Below are 12,846 nucleotides of genomic sequence, written 5' to 3'. Positions count from 1 at the left end.
TCACTCTACCACTGTCTGGAGAATAGACAGAGGGTGGTCAAGACATCCCCGCCCGTTTCGGTAAAAAGATAAGTGATGTGCTGGAGAAATGTAACCACTTTCAAATTCATAGACAGAGCTATGGATGGAAGGACTGACCATCGTGCCTCCTTCTAAAACCCCATTGGAGGAGACGACACAAGATTCCTCGCCTCAGACCTCCTCCAATGGATTTTAAGGAGGATGGGTTTAGGGGAAGTGAAGAGTTGAGCAGAGATTAATTGGGACAGAGCTGATGTCATTGTTTTAGGTGGAAACTTATGTTGATACGATGAATGAATGAATGAGAAATGAATGACATTTTATTTTCGTGTCTAATTGCCAATAGGCAATCCATCCCTTATGGGGATTAACTGACACAAACAATCATTACAATAATTCACTGTGGTAATTAAATTCTAATTCTTCTTCTGGCGGTCTCTGCATTGCGCATCACATAAAGAGTGAAAAAATACATTTATTCTGTTAGGCTTAGAAAAGCTTTAAGCCTGCCCCCCATCAGCCTGAAAACCCAAAGGTGCCAAGACTTGAGAGAGAGCAATTGGAGACATTGAAAATGAGTGCTGGTGGACAATTTAATGCATAAATTATAAATGTTTTTACATGTTTGAATCATGTTTCTTTGCGTACAATTATGTACTGTTTAAAAGCCAATTCATATTTGATCCGGAAATGTTGTCAGAGGCTCTGTGGCGCAATTGCGGAGCCTCTGGAGGCACGCGGAGGCCAAATTGAACTCCGTACCTGATCATCGTGCACCTCCGAAATATGGTAACAATGTGGAGGGCTCCGTACAGCTCCGCATTGACATGATTGTTTGATGGCGGGAGGTCCTGTATAAACACAAACTCACTTCCTTGACAAACAACTCAGTTCAACAACTCTGAATGCAACTATGAATGCAACCCTGACATCTGCAGAGGCCGTATCACCGTAAATGCTGCACTGCAAATGGAGACGTCGGATTGACCATGCAGCACCTTTAAGATTGTATTTTATCTGTGACAATGATGTTCTGCGATGCTCAACGTCACAATTGTCACACGCTCCATTGGGGTACCACAAGTGATGGCGCCGGAGGGGAAGGCAGACATCTTATTGGCTCTTAAACAACCACGCAAAAAATGTTTTCGCATTGTTCGTAACTTGTTTTCTACATAATGTTGCTGCTACCATCACTTGTGACCGAAAAGAGCTTCTGGCAATCAGAACCGCGATTGCTCACCTCAAACTGAACAAAGAGTTCTTCTTCAATGAGTTGGACGGGAGGGATATAATACAGACAGGCCCAGATCCACGTTGTTCGCTGGAGAAGAAAACTGAGATTTCGCAGAAAGAGATCAGGGTGCCTTGTGAGGATCAGGCCAAGAGTGGCTAATCTGCCCTTGCTTTCCGTCCTGCTAGCTAACGTTCAATCGCTGGAAAATAAATGGGAGGAACTGAAAGCACGTTTATCCTACCAACAGGACATTTAAAACTGTAATATCTTATGTTCCACAGAATCATGGCTGAACGACGACATTAAGAACACACAGCTGGCGGGTTATACACTATCGGCAGGACATAACAGCAGCCTCTGGTAAGACACAGGGCGGGGGCCTATGCATTTATGTGCACAACAGCTGGTGCACAATATCTAAGGAAGTCTCAAGGTGTTGCTCGCCTGAGGTAGAGTATCTCATGATAAGCTGTGTTCCACACTATCTACCTAGAGAGTTTTTATCTGTATTTTTCGTAGCTGTCTACATACCACCACAGACCGATGCTGGCATTAAAACTGCACTCAATGAGCTGTATACAACCATAAGCAAACAGGGAAATGCTCATCCAGAGGCAGCGCTCCTAGTGGCTGGGGACTTTAATGCAGGGAAACTTAAATCAGTTTGACCTAATTCCGATCAGCATGTCATATGTGCAACCAGAGTAAAAAAAACTCTAGACCACCTTTACTCCACACACTGAGACGTCTACAAAGCTCTCCCTCGCCCTCCATTTGGCAAATCTGACCATAATTCTATCCTCCTGATTCCTGCTTACACGCAAAAATGTAACCAGGAAGCACCAGTGACTCGGTCTATAAAAAAGTGGTCAGATAAAGCAGATGCTAAACTACAGGACTGTTTTGCTAGCACAGACTGGAACATGTTCTGGGATTCTCCCAATGGCATTGAGGAGTACACCACATCAGTCACGGGCTTTATCAATAAGTGCATCGAGGACGTCGTCCCCACAGTGACTGTACGTACATACCCCAACCAGAAGCCATGGATTACAAGCAACATTCGCACTGAGCTAAAGGGTAGAGCTGACGCGTTCAAGGAGCGGGACTCTAACCTGGAAGCTTATAAGAAATCCTGCTATGCCCTCCGATGAACCATCAAACAGGCAAAGCGTCAATACAGAACTAAGACCGAATCGTACTACGCCGGCTCCGATGCTCGTTGGATGTAGCAGGGCCTGCAAACTACTACAGACTACAAAGGAAAGCACAGCCGAGAGCTGCCCAATGACACGAGCCTACCAGATGAGCTAAATAGTTCCGGACGACTGTGTGATCACGTAGCCAATATGAGTAAGACCTTTAAACAGGTCAACATTCACAAGGCAGCAGGGCCAGATGGATTACCAGGATGTGTACTCCGAACATGCGCTGACCAACTGGCAAGTGTCTTCACTGTCATTTCCAACCTCTCCCAGTCTGAGTCTGTAATACCAACATGTTTCAAGCAGACCACCATAGTCCCTGTGCCCAAGAACACTAAGGTAACCTGCCTAAATGACTACTGACCTGTAGCACTCACATCTGTGGCCATAAAAACCTTTGAAAGGCTGGTCATGGCTCACATCAACATCATTATCCCAGAAACCCTAGACCCACTCCAATTTGCATACCTCACCAACAGATTCACAGATGATGCAATCTCTATTGCACTCCACACTGCCCTTTCACACCTGGACAAAAGGAACACCTATGTGAGAACACTATTCATTGGTTACAGCTCAGCGTTCAACACCATAGTTCCCTCAAAGCTCATCACGAAGCTAAGGACCCTACCAGGGTGCTGGAGTGTTGGGAGATAAAGAGGGGGAAACTTCAGGCAGAGAAGTTGAAAGTTTTTTTCCCTCTTTACCCTTTCTTTAAAAGCTGGATCACTGTCCTGCCCTCTCTCTATCACTCTCTATATCTATCACTCTCTCTATCTATCACTGTCACGTCCTGACCATAGTAAGATGTGATTTTCTATGGTAGAGTAGGTCAGGGCGTGACAGGGGGTGTTTTGTGTTTTTCTATTTTTTCTATTTCTATGTTTAAGTTCTAGTTTTTCTATTTCTATGTTGGGTTTTTTGGAGTTGATCTCCAATTGGAGGCAGCTGGTCCTCATTACCTCTGATTGGAGATCATATTTAAGTAGGGTTTTTTCTTCCTGGGTTTTGTGGGTGATTATATTTTGAGTAGTGTTTGTTTCTCTCAGCGTCACGGTTTGTTGTTTTGTAAATTCAGTTATTTATGTTTTGCAAAGTTTCACGGATTTAAAAAAATGTGGAACTACAACCACGCTGCACTTTGGTCCGATCCTTTCGTCAGCCGTGACAATCACTCTCTCTCTCTCTCTCTCTATCACTCTCTCTCAGCCTCTCTGTCCTCTCTCTCTCTCTGTCCTGTGTGTCTGTCTCTCTCTCTCTCTCTCAGCAGTATGACATAGTTGTAAACCCCCGCTACGTATTACAAACCAGTCATTAGCCAGTTTTTTTTCTTCACTTTGACATTTTGCTGCAGTCACAAAAGATTAATTTAGAAATAGCTTGGGAGCAACTACAGTTGACTGACTAGCCTATATTCTACTGAATGTTCCTCATACTCAAAGCCGAAATACAGCCTTCATTATCTTGTTTACATTCCATTCAAAGGAAATGGAAACATCAGGTCAATCATTGACAGGTCATTTTGTTCTGCTTTCCTTTCATGTAGAAATGTCACAAACGTTGGGAGATGAAAGAACTTGCAAGCTAAAGGAAATCCTTGATACAGTAGCTCACTGTATGCATGGCATTGATGTCTATTTACCACTGGCCTTTCAGGACAAAATCCCACAGAGACATTCAGCAGTGCCAGCATACCTACAGTATATCTATCCTTACACACACACACACACTTTCTCCTCAGTGAGTAGTCGCAAATGTCATAGTGCATCTCACATGGCTTGGCATGAAACTGCGCTACTGGTGGTTGCTTAGGAGACGCCGTAGCAACCCAGTCTAATCAGGAATATTCAAGTCATTCTACTTCACAACCTGAATTCTGTTGCCTTTTTTTTAATGGTAAGCTGGACTTCAGACAAAAAAGCAACAATTGAAATCGTGACTGATAAGTAAGAACTTGTTCAGTACACAAACTAGTGCTGTGTTTAGAGGGATATGTCATGTTGCCAAAAAAGCAACTAGTTTGCATCCCTGCTTGGTGTATGTGCTATGTTTGTGTTGGAAATCTGACCTGTGAGCTCATCTGCCTGTTTCCCTGTTGAGTTCCCAGTTGACTCGTATCTATATTTCACGTATTAGGGATGTTTACTCCTTCTATTGAGAGCTGCGGAAGGAATTTCCTCTTGAAGGAAAATCAACATAATCAAATCAATCTTACCTGATGCAGGTTGATCAACACATCCTTGGCAGGGCCATGGCCTCCTGCAGCCATGGGGCTGGGGTCTGGGAGTGGGGGGGCTAGGTGTGGTTGGGGGGGGGCGACAGTAGCTGGAGCTTGGGGACTGGGGATCAGCCCTTCTCTTTCACAGTGGGGGTTCCAGGAAGCCTGTGGGGTGGCATAACCTGTGTAGGCAAGAGAGAGAAGTGAGAGGTAGGTGGTGAGGGAACCTTGTTTAGCTTGGTAATAGGTCAACTGAAACACACACACAGACACACAGACACACAGACACACACACACACACAACCCAACCATAACTCCAGCTGCAACCCTAACCATAACTCTTGATTTGCCAATGTAAGCAATTATAACTTAGTGATTTACAATATTGACTTAGTATCATTTTATATTTATTTAAGGGTATACATATTTAGAGGTTTCGATCCTGTGGTGGTCTCTTCTCCCAATAACAAGGCCTTATATTTGCCTTTATAGCCACAGCTCCTGAACATTTGGACCCACCTGTGACCCTTTACAAACACTACAGAGCACTTTTTGTTGATTCCGGTAGTTTGGACTTTGCTGTGGGACCCCGCACATACAGTCTTAACAGCCTGTAGAAGTGTTATTTCTTAACTAGAAGTTTATCAAACCTATGTGCCCGTGCACCCTGTCCCACTTGTGGGTAAGAGACCTCAGTCCCCTTACTTAACCCTAACTCCGGTTGAAACCCTAACTCCAGTTGAAACCCTAACTCCGGTTGAAACCCTAACTCCGGTTGAAACCCTAACTCCAGTTGAAACCCTAACTCCAGTTGAAACCGTAACTCCAGTTGAAACCCTAACTCCAGTTGAAACCCTAACCCTAACTCCTGTTGAAACCTTAACTCCAGTTGAAACCCTAACTCCAGTTGAAACCCTAACTCCAGTTGAAACCCTAACCCTAACCCTAACTCCAGTTGAAACCGTAACTCCAGTTGAAACCCTAACTCCAGTTGAAACCCTAACCCTAACTCCAGTTGAAACCGTAACTCCAGTTGAAACCCTAACTCCAGTTGAAACCCTAACCCTAACTCCAGTTGAAACCCTAACCCTAACTCCAGTTGAAACCGTAACTCCAGTTGAAACCCTAACTCCAGTTGAAACCCTAACCCTAACTCCAGTTGAAACCCTAACCCTAACTCCAGTTGAAACCCTAACCCTAACTCCAGTTGAAACCCTAACTCCAGTTGAAACCCTAACTCCAGTTGAAACCCTAACCCTAACTCCAGTTGAAACCCTAAGCCTAACTCCAGTTGAAACCCTAACTCTAGTTGAAACCCTAACCCTAACTCCAGTTGAAACCCTAACTCCAGTTGAAACCCTAACCCTAACTCCAGTTGAAACCCTAACTCGTTGAAACTCTAACCCTAACTCCAGTTGAAACCCTAACTCCAGTTGAAACCCTAACCCTAACTCCAGTTGAAACCCTAACTCCAGTTGAAACCCTAACCCTAACTCCAGTTGAAACCCTAACTCCAGTTGAAACTCTAACCCTAACTCCAGTTGAAACCCTAACCCTAACTCCAGTTGAAACCCTAACTCCAGTAGAAACCCTAACTCCAGTTGAAACCCTAACTCCAGTTGAAACCCTAACCCTAACTCCAGTTGAAACCGTAACTCCAGTTGAAACCCTAACTCCAGTTGAAACCCTAACCCTAACTCCAGTTGAAACCGTAACTCCAGTTGAAACCCTAACTCCAGTTGAAACCCTAACCCTAACTCCAGTTGAAACCCTAACCCTAACTCCAGTTGAAACCGTAACTCCAGTTGAAACCCTAACTCCAGTAGAAACCCTAACTCCAGTTGAAACCCTAACTCCAGTTGAAACCCTAACCCTAACTCCAGTTGAAACCCTAACTCCAGTTGAAACCCTAACTCCAGTTGAAACCCTAACCCTAACTCCAGTTGAAACCCTAACTCCAGTTGAAACCCTAACCCTAACTCCAGTTGAAACCCTAACTCCAGTTGAAACCCTAACCCTAACTCCAGTTGAAACCCTAACTCCAGTTGAAACTCTAACCCTAACTCCAGTTGAAACCCTAACCCTAACTCCAGTTGAAACCCTAACTCCAGTAGAAACCCTAACTCCAGTAGAAACCCTAACTCCAGTTGAAACCCTAACCCTGACTCCAGTTGAAACCCTAACTCCAGTTGAAACCCTAACCCTAACTCCAGTTGAAACCCTAACTCCAGTTGAAACTCTAACCCTAACTCCAGTTGAAACCCTAACCCTAACTCCAGTTGAAACCCTAACTCCAGTTGAAACCCTAACTCCAGTAGAAACCCTAACTCCAGTAGAAACCCTAACTCCAGTAGAAACCCTAACTCCAGTTGAAACCCTAACTCCAGTTGAAACCCTAACTCCAGTTGAAACCCTAACTCCAGTAGAAACCCTAACTCCAGTAGAAACCCTAACTCCAGTAGAAACCCTAACTCCAGTTGAAACCCTAACTCCAGTTGAAACCCTAACCCTAACTCCAGTTGAAACCCTAACTCCAGTTGAAACCCTAACTCCAGTTGAAACCCTAACTCCAGTTGAAACCCTAACCCTAACTCCAGTTGAAACCCTAACTCCAGTTGAAACCCTAACTCCAGTAGAAACCCTAACTCCAGTAGAAACCCTAACTCCAGTTGAAACCCTAACCCTAACTCCAGTAGAAACCCTAACTCCAGTTGAAACCCTAACCCTGACTCCAGTTGAAACCCTAACTCCAGTTGAAACCCTAACCCTAACTCCAGTTGAAACGCTAACTCCAGTTGAATCCCTAACCATAAAGGAGTTGGCACATAATTTGATTTCAGTTAGAGCAACATTGACAACATGAGCAGAGTAGACAACTGTATAACACTTAGAGGACTTGAAAGAGACTTTACATCAAAAAAGAGAATGGGAGAGGCAAGTGTGATAGAATTAAGTGAGGGCATGTACGAGGAAATTGAGAGGTGGTGCTGACTGGGTTATTATAACACAGTACAACAATGTTGATCTCAGTTAGTGCACCACATTCATATAACATACACTTCATACAATACTTCATACAACAACAAGACAGGTAACAGCGTGAAATGAAATGACTGTAAAATGCAAGTGCAATAAATATGATATTACATGAGATGTGAAACCATGACAGACAAGGACAGTACCTCTGTCCCAGTGAGGTCATTGACCCACATGTCACACTGGTGCCCTGACCCTTCATATAGTAGGCTACATGGGTAATGTTCACTAGGCTAGGACATAACATGGAGAATTTAAAAAAATGCACAACACAAACAATCATTCTTATTGGACATGATCTGATTATACCTCTTCCGTTCCACTCTGCTTTAAAACGTTTCTTCATTTTTTTGGCCTACTGATCATGACCCAGGAATTGACCAGCGGGTCAGGGAACCCGTGCCAAATGTTAACCTAAGCTGCTCGGGGCTAGCCAAGGGCAACATTTCCTCAGCCAGGGGAAAATGACAGGGAGAGTATGATGTTGCGGAGGACTGCTGCATGGCAAAAAAAACATGCACGCACGCACGCAATACACGCACTGAAGAAATAGGTCCTTTCAGGATAGTGGCCAGAACAAACATCTGCTCCTGATTATCCCACACCAGTCCCCCTCCACTCCACCACTCCTGATTATCCCACACCAGTCCCCCTCCACTCCACCACTCCTGATTATGCCACACCAGTCCCCCTCCACTCCACCACTCCTGATTATCCCACTCCAGTCCCCCTCCACTCCACCACTCCTGATTATCCCACTCCAGTCCCCCTCCACTCCACCACTCCTGATTATCCCACTCCAGTCCCCATCACTAAATATGAAACTATTTGTGAAAAGATTAAATGTAATTTAGCTTCTTAACGAGAGAACGGTTTGTCATAGAGTAAACTCTGCCAACTCAGTGGCCCCGCCCATGTGAACAGATAGTGGTTGTAAACTATGAAACACGGCCCTCTCTCCCAATCCTATATTAGCCCCTTGACGAAAATGTAACTTTCTGTTCCGAGGACGTTAGGGCGACGGTCCTACGTTAAAAGGGCTCAGATAATAACCTGTTCTAATAACCTGGACTGGAGGTCCCCATGTTGAAAGGACAAAGACCACCTACAGAACTAAGCCAACCTTAGAGAACCTAACGAAATTAGCATCGAATTTCAATGTGAAGGTGACGACCAACGCCGGAAGGATGAATTTCAACTATACCAGCCAGAATATAGCATGAGCATATAGCATGGCAACTTGGTATGAACTTTGAACTCTTATTCACTAAAGAAGTGATACCTCCTAGCCGTCGTGTTACCGCAGCAACTGTAGACGTGTGCTAGGAGAGGACGGACAGAGTATTTGTTCTCCCATCTACGACCAACCGATCGTAGCGCAGCTCAGAGTAAATATATATTGAATTTTCCTTTTTCAAATGGGCGGTAATTTAGAATGCATAAGATACTTTATTTACGATAGCATAGCTGCCTTCGGCCTGATAGAGACATAGCTTCTCACTTTGTTCCTCAATCTTCCCGCTCTTTCATTCAAAACCCCACCCTCTTTCTTTATGTAACCAGCTGTCATATCTGTTCCGTCCGCTAAGAACGTTTTCCTTTATGACATCATTTGTAATCAATGTATGATACATTCTGTGTATATGTAATTCTGTGTAATTACTTAGGTATTTATTAAATAAATAATTAAACAACATTTTGTATTGCTGATTCAACTTGTTAGCCAGGGTTCGTGAAGACCAAGAATTTACAACTTTCAGATGAGACTAAATAAGGTGACAATTAAATATTGACTGCTATTGAGGTAAAAGATTATCAGGTCTTTAAGAGTTTATTCGGAAGATAACAGCTCTATAAACATTATTTCATGGTGCTCTGACTTTCTAGTTAACTATTTACCTGATTAAGCTTAATCAGGTAAAATTAATTACAGAGAAATAATTTTATAGAATAGCTTGTCATATCACTTAATCCGGCATAGCCAAAGACACGACACACCCCTAGAGGCATGCCCAACACCCACTCTCTCTCTCTCTCACTTTCTCTCCTCTGAGCCCAACGAAAAAAACAATCTGTCAGTGATACTTCGGTGCAACTTTAGGTAAGGCCATTGGCCATGTGAATGTTGTACCCCTCTCAACCTTGAAGGTGGGCATGATGCGTATACACTTAGAAAAAAAAGGTGCTATGTAGAACCTAAAAGGGTTCTTTGGCTGACCCCATAGGATAACCCTTTGAAGAACCCATTTTGGTTCCAGGTAGAACCCTATTGGGTTCCATGTAGAACCCTTTCCCCAGAGGGTTCTACATGACACCCAATAGTCCTACCTGGAACCAAAAAGGTTACTACTATGGGGACAGCCCCAGAACCCTTTTGGAAACCCTTTTTTCTGAGAGTGTACAGCATTGTCCCCTTTAGGACTGTGCTTCATGACAATCTTCTCTGACCACAGGGCTCAGTCATCTCTCCTGTCTTATTTACACTCCATACAGATGACTGTAGGAGCACCTGCCCTGAGATAACATATATCAAATTTGTACTGTTGTTCTTGACATCCAATTCTGATGACATGATTCAACAAGTTTGACCTATGGTGCAAGGATAACATCCTGGATCTGAATGTCACCAAAGACCTTATCAGAGACTATAGGAAGCAATCATCAGCTCAGAAAGAAATCCCCATCGGTGACCAGAGCATAGAACAGGTGGAGGAGTATAAGTGCCTCGGTACAGTAGTTGACAATAAGCTGATGGTCTGGGGCAGTGTGTCACAGCATCATCGGACTGTTGCAGGCAATCTCAACGCTGTACGTTACAAGGAGGACATCCTCCTCCCTCATGTGGTACCCTTGCTGCAGGCTCATCCTGACATGACCCTGCAGCATGACAATGCCTCCAGCCATACTGCTCGTTCTGTGCGTGATTTCCTGCAAGACAGGAATGTCAGTGTTCTGCCATGGCCAGCGAAGAGCCCGGATCTCAAACCCATTGAGCACGTCTGGGACCTGTTGGATCGGAGGGTGAAGGCTAGGGCCATTCCCCCCAGAAATGTCCGGGAACTTGCAGGTGCCTTGGTGGAAGAGTGGGGTAACATCTCACACCAAGACCTGGCAAATCTGGTACAGTCCATGAGGAGGAGATGCACTGCAGTACTTAATGCAGCTGGTGGCCACACCAGATACTGACTGTTACTTTTGATTTTGACACACCCCCCCTTTGTTCAGGGACATATTATTCAATTTCTGTTAGTCACATGTCTGTGGAACTTGTTCAGTTTATGTCTCAGTTGTTGAATCTTGTTATGTTCATACAAATATTTACACATGTTAAGTTTTCTGAAAATAAACACAGTTGACAGTGAGAGGACGTTTCTTTTTTTGCTGAGTTTATATGCAAAAAAAATATATGGGGGATTGGAAGTGATGCAGACAGTTACATTGATGGAAGCTACTATCTATCTGCAATATTAAAGCTGATCCACCCCCCTAAAAAGGGGTAAAAAAAATCTAACAATTAAAAGGAAAAAATATATCTTGTTGTTACTACTAGAATAACAGAGGTCCATTAATTAATTTCGATCTGTCAATCCAGAGCTACAAATCACTGTTGAAACAATACAATTATCACAGCCAGATGTAAACAAACAACCATTGGGGAATATGTTACACTGTTATTGGCGGCAGACTAGCTAATAGGCTTGCAAAACAAAATATTAAATTCAATGTTCTCCAGATCTTTACATTAAGATCTCCTGAATTTACTTGATTCGCTATATCACGCTCTCTCTCTGCCCCTATTTCTAGGGCTCTAGAAAATCTGTGTTGTGGAAAAAGTGGACAGAATCACAGAATCCAGCTAGAATTCAACAATATTCAAAAATGTATTGAACAGGAAATCAACTAAATATATTGAATTTACTAGAAAATGCATTAATTTGCCCAAGATTATCAAAAGACAAAATGCATCAGTGAATCGTATTGTCCTTAAACATTCGGAAGAGACACTCAAACACCCAAAAATCTAACGGGACAAAAAGTACGTGAGGATGTTTGGTGGTGGTCTGGAGGTGGGCTAGGCTCTCTGTCCAGAAGTTGGAGAATTTAACATTTTTCAAACACCTGAAAAGGCTTTTTCCTGCCATCTAGAGCCATAATCATTATGTTTAAACTAAATATGCTTCTCTGCATCTCTGCTAATCTGGGTAAACAACTGAAAGGAATGTGAGTCTTCTTCAGTACATTTAGTAATGGCTTGCTTTTTAAAGTCTACCAACCTAGCAAGCAGGCATGCCAGCTAAAATGGTTAGACGAGCTAACTACACTAACTTGATTAATAGCCTGAAATGGCTTCTTGGTAGCTAGTTATGAGGATGGGAGATCGACTACCTATCTTGGCTATCTAAAGTCTACTTCATAAAATTACTATGTGTCTAGTAAGTAGTATTATAGAGAAACAAGAACTTAAAAAAATTATAACTTACAGGACAAATCTGAGGGGGGCAAATGGCCCTGTGCCCCCTATGGGCATGACGCATCTGGAGGCAACAACACAGGAATGCCCATCTTTGTGTGCGTGTTTGTCTACCACTTTAAGTAGCTGTTAGCGATAATGCTAATGTAGGTTCCAAAAAACCTTCTCAATTAAATGTTAACTACAAATTAGCCTGTGCCTACCTGGCAGAATCATACTGCGTCATGATTATTTCCATCAAGTGGCCATTTGTTTTGCAAACTCTGCAATCACTTGAGTGCTACAGAAACATTGCTAACCAGTCTCTGGCTGGTGCCCAGTTGAATTAAAGGGTATCTATACCCCCCCAAAATTTTAATTTCTTAGATTTTTCTCAGACCTCAAAAGTGGTCTCCTGATGTGGTTGTTGTGGACATCCAATTTTGTGCACCAGAGAGAGGCAGAAAGACAGAGGTAAATCAGTAAAATAAATGGAGCTAGCTAATGAGCAGATTTACATCAATGATCAGCTGATAGCCCAACCTCTTTTCCCAATGCCTCTTTTTCCCAAATGTTTTACATTTTGAACACCTGCCCCTTGAAAGGTCTGTGCACGGCCTTGCTTAGTACATTGACAAGGAATTGTCTCATGCTAACCCAAAAGCAGTTACGCTATCTA

At 43.3% G+C, this 12,846-nt stretch overlaps 1 protein-coding gene across 1 annotated transcript in view; it reads right to left on the bottom strand.

Moving 5' to 3' along the window:
* The window catches only part of LOC106586823 (anion exchange protein 3), a 95,332-nt gene extending 90,563 nt beyond the window's left edge, over nucleotides 1-4,769 (bottom strand). Inside the window, exon 1 of the mRNA XM_014174517.2 lies at nucleotides 4,679-4,769. The gene's annotated coding sequence lies outside the window, so the exon portion shown is untranslated. The remainder of the gene's footprint in view (nucleotides 1-4,678) is intronic.
* Between the last annotated feature and the right edge of the window lie 8,077 nt (nucleotides 4,770-12,846).

This window comes from Salmo salar, chromosome ssa25, assembly GCF_905237065.1.
Source record: "Salmo salar chromosome ssa25, Ssal_v3.1, whole genome shotgun sequence".
NCBI lineage: Eukaryota > Metazoa > Chordata > Actinopteri > Salmoniformes > Salmonidae > Salmo > Salmo salar.
The sequence above is the reverse complement of the archived record's forward strand: the minus strand, read 5'-3'. Positions and strand labels throughout refer to the sequence as shown.